Below are 7,303 nucleotides of genomic sequence, written 5' to 3' on the forward strand. Positions count from 1 at the left end.
GACGATTAAGTCAGTACAAGGCTTATAGAAATAAGAAGTAAGTGAGTAGTTTCAGTCTTAGAAACAACGTACCTTCACTTGGGATCTCAAGTCCTTTTTTATAGACTACCTCTAGGTTACCTTTGGTAACAACCTTCTCTCACAAGAACCTTACATTGAGTGAAAGTATGTTTAATGGGAGAAGAGTCTGTTACAATGCACACAATCTTAACGCTGCAACTGCACAAAATCTTATCTCCTTGGAGTGCATAAAATCTTAACAGAATAACCACCAGGGTACCAACTCTTGTACCAACATCAGGGGTCCAATCTGTCCCTTGGAGGCATATAAGCCTCCACGTACCATGCATGCAATCTGCTCCCCTAAACCCTAGCGCTCTTGGGCTCGGGCCTATGGAGAATGTTTTACTTGTACTAGACCTGAATGCACTAAACGCATCCCTAGGCCCAATAACACTCTTCGCTAACTGACCAGGTCTTATACGCGAAGGAATTATAATAAGTATATGAATGAGAGTCAATACATGCATACTTGAGGCCCACTCATGTGGTCTGTCAGTCTTGACTCGACGACCGAGCTGACCTATCTAACATAGACGCTGATGTCCGACCACCTGAGCTCTACGTGCTCTGGTCCAATACAATGAGCATTATCTAATTCTACTTCTACTGTGGGAAAATTTACCAAAATGGTGCAATTCATTTTGAAAATTACACAAAGGGGCAAATGTAGAAAAAAAATTATAGAAATGAACATTTGTGAGTCAAAGTCGCCAATGGTGTAGGCAACATCAATTAAATTTATTAATCTGCCATTTTTTTTTTAATTAAAGTTGTCAACCAGATTGACAATTTCAGTTTAAATAAATTGTGAAGAAATTGGACACTGGATTGACAACTTCAGTATATTTTATCTAAATTAAAGTTGTCAATTCGGTTGTCAAGTTTAGTTGATTTTTTTAAAACAAATGATAATTAACATTTTTCAAAATAAAAATATATAGTTAAAAAAATATTTTATAAATAATACCAAAATTTAATTTTGTTTTATTTAAGAAAATGATACATAAAGTTGAAGAGTTAAAATGAATTTTTTTACAATAATTTTAAATAAATTGGGTTAAAAATGATTTGTGTGATAAATTAAAAATATTAACTATTTTTTAAATATTGTTAAAGTTAAAAATACACTTATAAAAAAATGGGATATGAATTATGTATAAATCTTTAGATTATATAATATATGAAAATATAAATTATATAATAAGTAAAAAGTAATAATATACATGTATTTATGCTAAAATAAATGTACTAAAAGATAAATTAAATTATTGAATATAAATTAAATATTAAAATATTTGATGAGAGCAACATTACAAATGATGATTCTACTGTCTAAATGGACAATTTCTTGTGTTGTGACCTTCATTGCGACAGTAAGAACATTTTTTTGGCTTGTCCTGAATTGGTTGATCTATTTCATTATGCAAACAAGTTGTAATTAATCGTCCCAAGTCTTTACATTGCATGTGGGGGTCAAGTATGAAATTTGACCCGGTATAAGTAGACCAATAATCACTACAACAAAATCACTAAATAGCAACCAAATTTAGAGACAAAAAATACTTAGTCAATGTATTGACTAAATTAGATACTATTTTAGAAACTAAAAATTTATTGGTATCTAAAGTGATTTTTATTATTAATAAAAATTTATAAAATGGTTTCTAAATTGGTATCTAAATTAGCTACCAAGGTTTTAGCTACTAATGTTTTAGTTTCTAAATTAGTCTATAAAAGACTAATAAAGACTAATTTAGAATATGAAGTAGTAAGTACCTAAAACATTGGTAGCTAATGGTTAGATACCAATTTAGAAACTATTTTACAATTTTTTATTAATAATAGAAACTACTTTAGATACCAATAATTTTTTTAGTTTATAAAATGGTCTCTATTTTAGTCAAATATTAACTAATTATTTTAGTCTCTAAAATTAGTTTCTATTTAATGATTTTCTTGTAGTGAATCCTCGTTTCGAATGGGATGAAGCTCAACTTGATATGCATTTATAATTGTGTGGAGGCTGTAAACTAGATCAATGAATATCGTCATTTGTAAATGACAAGAGGAACAAATGACAATAACATGACGACAAGGAAGTCAAAGAGCTTGGAAATGGCCACAACCACATCACCAATCATTTAATCTAACTTATATGACTAAGGACGTCGACCATGTTGGGGGGGGGGGGACTAATTCTTAGACATCAAATTCAAAATTTTTGCAATAAACATTTCACAAAACACATAGCCGAATCTTGTTGATTTTTTCTAAGTAAGGTTATGATATCTTCTAGATAATAATGACTTTCACCTAACATGATGTCTATTTTGAAATTTTGTTCAACAAACCATGTTTTTGTTTTCTCGAAAGTTGCCTTAACCAAAGCGAAAATTGGCAAGGAACGAGCTCCCTCAAGCATAGAGTTAATGCATTCTGCTAGATTTGTGGTCATATGACCATACCTCTTTCCCCCATCGTATGCTTGAGTCCATTTCTCTAACGGGTATGTGATATATCCAAGAAATGACTTGCTTGAACTCAGATCGTATAACTGATAGCTTTGCTTGTACAATGGGTTCTTTCATCTCATAAGCTATTATAAAGAAGTAAATGAAATTAGTTAAAGAGTAAAAGGTCGTAATTATCTATGAGGGAAGGTAAGGAATGTTATTACCCATGTTAATCAACTGTTGTTTGAGCTCGACATTTTTGAGTTTTTTTGTTGAAATTCGATGTGATTATGGCGTATGCAATACACATAAACAAGGTCGTCTCCTTCCCATCCAACTTCTTCAGATTATAATGCTGAAATTATACCAATTCCTCTATTAGTAATCATTCAGAAAAATGTTTGAGGTGTCATATATTATCACAATAATTGGAAGAAATAAATCAAAGCCTCTCGAGTCTCACCTTCAATAATCGTAAACGCAAATAGAAATATGTTCTGATTCCCATCTTAAGCAATTGCAATAAACAATGTTGCATGGTATCTTTCGGTTAGAAATGTCTTATCAACTTGTACAATGGGCTTGCAAAAATTGAAACCGTCGATACAAGACTTGAAAGACCAAAACACGTGATCCAACGTGTAACAAGATTTGTCTTGAATAACATGAACCATACAAGGAGAAGCAATATACTGCACAATTGTCCCTAGATTGCTTTCTTTTACTGCTTCCAACCATCTAGGAAGATCATTGTAGGACTGTTCCCGATCGCCAAATGCCATAGGAAAAGGTTTCTGTTTTCCCAACTAAGCTTTTCTATATGTGATAGTATAACCATGCAATTTTTTTTTTTTTTTTGTAATTAAGCTTTTAATTGGGACGGAAGAGTTTGGTTTAATTGAAGTCAACACCAATGGACGCAATATGGGTTGAGTCCAAGTTAACATGAATTATGTTTTGTTTATAAAATCCTTCATGTTAGGCATCACTATGCAACTTGATATCTCAGCTAGGCTGACACCTCAAGTAACAACAATCATCTGCCATCACATGAAAAAATTATTATTAAAAAAAAAATAAAAAAGAAAGAAAATACAAAAAAATATGGGGGGACTAGACTAAAACTCATATGTTAACAAAAATGATACATAGGTAGACTATACCTATTCATAAAGAATTCTAAGAACAGACTAGATGGAAGCCTATTATACCAATGAAATGATTGTCTATGAATAAATCCTAAATTAGCCAACTTATCACACATACATCCCCTTCACGAAAAATATGAGTAACCCTAAATCTGTTTTCCCACAATAATTAAGACAAGTATTCCATCGATTACGAAGCATCTATGGAACATTAGTCCTAGCAGTAAACGTAGCACAAACCAAGGCAGAATCACATTCAAGCCATACATTAGTAAGCCCCATCTTTTGAGAGCTTCCTCAATAGCATGTATATCTCCATAAAACATAGCAACCCTAATAGTCTCGGTGATTGACCATAGTGATGCTGTCCAACGGACTTGAGGTTGGAACTTTGGCGCCCACCGTGGGGCCAAAGAGGCTCCTTAGTTGAGGGGAATCCACTTTCCTAAGACCTTGACTGGGGGGCTTGTTCCCGTACGCCAATATAGTCCCACATCACTCAGGAGTCGAGGCCAATGACAATTTATATACTCCCTCCTCCCTCAACCCACTGAGGCGCCTTTTCAAGATAAAACCGTGACGGAGCACTGACCTCCAAAGCGGAAAATACCTCAGATGCAGTGATTGACCCTAGTGGTGCTATCCAATGGACTTGAGGGTGGAACTTTGGCGCCCACCGTGGGGTCGAAGAGGCTACTTAGCCCCTCAGCTAGGCGGAATCCGCTTCCCTTAGACCTCGACTGGGGGGCTTGTTCCCGTACGCCAATATAGTCCCACATCGCTCAGGAGTCGAGGCCAATGGCAGTTTATATACTCCCTCCTCCCTCAACCCACCGAGGCGGCTTTTCAGGACAAAGTCGTGACGGAGCACCGACCTCCAAAGCGGACAATACCTCAGATGCGATGATTGACCCTAGCGATGCTGTCCAACGGACTTGAGGTTGGAACAAGCATCATTGGATGTCTCTTTTTGTAATTACTTTTGAGTAGTCTTTTTAGTAGAACATAAAGGGAGGTGTAGATATAGATATAAGAGGTGTAAATGTACAAAGATAAGTCGCACCTTCCATGTGACATAAAAAGTAGGTGTAGGTGTAGTTTTAGGAGGTGCCAAAGAAAGAAATCAAGTCACACATCCCTTGTGACTTGATTAGGCGCCGAATTTGAATGGTCTTGTTTTTGAATTTTGCCTTTTCATTTTCAGCCCTCTTCTACTATAAAAAGAGGTGCCATGCTCTTGTAAATTCAGAATTGGAATTTTAAGAAAGATTACTCTACTCAAATTGAGAGAGAATTGTGTGAGATTTATTCTCCTTCATCTTGTTTCATCTTGTGAGTGTTTGGGAAGCTCCAAGTGGCGACATTCATGCACTTATCTTGGAACAATCACCTCCAAGTGGCGTGTTCTTCCCTTCCATGACTACAACCACATAAGTTCCTTCTTACTTCGTATCCATTTCCATTTTTGCACATTATTCTTCAATTCTATTCGGTCATTTGTGTTTTGTTTTTCATTCTATTCGGTAGTTTGTGTTCTTGTTTAATTCAATATGTTCAAATGTGTTTAGTTGCTATTTTTAATTGGTTAAGTATCTTGTTCTTGTCTTCTTTAAGTTTTTCGCATCCATATCTTGTTCTTTTGTTGTTATTTTGTGTTTTTGCTATTTGTTGTGTAAGGATATGACACTCATGTTCATGAGTTTGGTTCATCATTTGGAAGGCATTGAACTCCATTGATGTTTCCTTAAGCCTTCTTATCTTGATCTTAAAGTGTCACAAATTAATGAATCTCCAAATCAACTCACATCACAACTGTATTGGCTTCTCTGTACCGTGTGCTCGATCACAAAATAAACTTTAATAAGAATAATATTGGAGGTTGCATGCTACTTTTACAATATTAGTGAAACAAATTGACAGATAACTAAGGACACAACAAGCACTTCTCAAAAGGGTCAATCATCTCAAGACATAAGGCCAGGCCCCACCAAGCCTCGAGAAAGAATCAACAAAAGAAAAAGAAGTTATAAACCCGAATATCAAAAGTTCTTCCTTTTGGTCTTCTTAAAAAATAGAATATGTTTGTAAATAATTTGGGCTCACTTTAGGGGTCCAAATAACAAAGATAGGCTAGAATAAGGTGTCTTTAGTATAATAGGGGGTCTAGGTAGCATTTTAGCTTGTTCCTAGTCCTTTTGGAAGACATTTTGACCTAGTTTCTAGAAGAACAAGCCTAGGATGCGGGTTTGACTAAGTCAAACCTTAAGACTGCCCATTTTTTCCCTTTTCCCATTCTACCCCTTTAGCTTGTTCTCCAAGGCTCCTTCACCTATAAATAGGAGGCCTACCTAGTGTATTTTACAAGTTGAATGAAATAGAGTTACTCTGCACATTTTTGTGTGTGAATGATTAGTGAGGCTTGTCCTCTTAGTCTTAGTATTATCTTGTGAGTTTTTGAGAGCTCTCAAGTGGCGGCATCCTTCACTTATCTTGGAGTCATTTCACCATCCTAATGGCATGCAACCTTCACTTATCTTGGAGTCATTTCACCATCCTAATGGCATGCAACCTTTCTCAATTCCTTTTATCATAAGCTTCCTTTTCCTTCATCTTTTCCTTCCATTATCATTCCATTCTATTCATAAACATGTTCTTATTTTGCTTCATTATGTCTATTCGGTTTTTACATGTTGCTTTTGTTTTCCTTATGTAATTCCGCACCATATCTTGTCATCATCTTCACCATATAATTGTATTTTCCTTTTGCCTTTGTGAAATGAACCTTCACATCTACTTAACCACTTGGTTAAGTTAATGTCTAATGGGGATTTTCCTTAGGTTTTCACTCTTTAATTGTCTTAAAATCTTAATCATAAATCTAAAGTGTCACCTAAATGAACAATCCTAAAATGAACTCACATCATGTGGTTATCAGAGCTTAGGTTCTTTAGATTATTTTGCTTTGAGTCGATAGACACTTTACATTCTTTGCATTCAAGCACCTTTAATTTCTTGTCTTTAAATTCAAGTACCTTTAAATTCTTGTCTTTACATTCTTGCAATTTAATTTTTAGCCCTTTATTTTCCTTGCAATTTTCATTCAGCCATTTTATTTTCCATAGCTTTGTATCGCTTTTGGATTGTTATTTTTTTGGTCTTATTGTGTTCTTGCATTTTGCTTTGAGTCATATGTTCATTAGTGTTCTAGGTAGGGGTGGCCTGCTGAAAAAAATGCAGGGCGAGTCGCTTATTTCAACCCGTTGGCCCGCATAACCCTCATAACTTTAAAATGTATAATTTTTTTTTCTACACCTCCATATTTTCTTGTTGTAGCCTCATATTTTACATTCCGAAATTTTTAATAACATCTTACTACGCATGTTTCATGAAAATAATATTATGAGACCATTTACCTAAAGCATCTAAATAAAAAAATTCAAAATTTTTATTTAAAAAATTATTTTTTTAATAAATATTTCTTATGCGGGCTGGCTCGCAAGCCCGCAGGCCAACCCTTATGCGGGGTGGGCTAGAAAAATCAGCCCGCAAATTCTATGCAAGGCGGGCCAACCCAACCCGCTTTTTGCGGACCAAGTGTGGGGCGGGCCTATGCAGGGCGGGCCAGACCGCATTGCCACC

This window comes from Phaseolus vulgaris, chromosome 8 (assembly GCF_000499845.2).
Source record: "Phaseolus vulgaris cultivar G19833 chromosome 8, P. vulgaris v2.0, whole genome shotgun sequence".
In the NCBI taxonomy this organism is placed as follows: domain Eukaryota; kingdom Viridiplantae; phylum Streptophyta; class Magnoliopsida; order Fabales; family Fabaceae; genus Phaseolus; species Phaseolus vulgaris.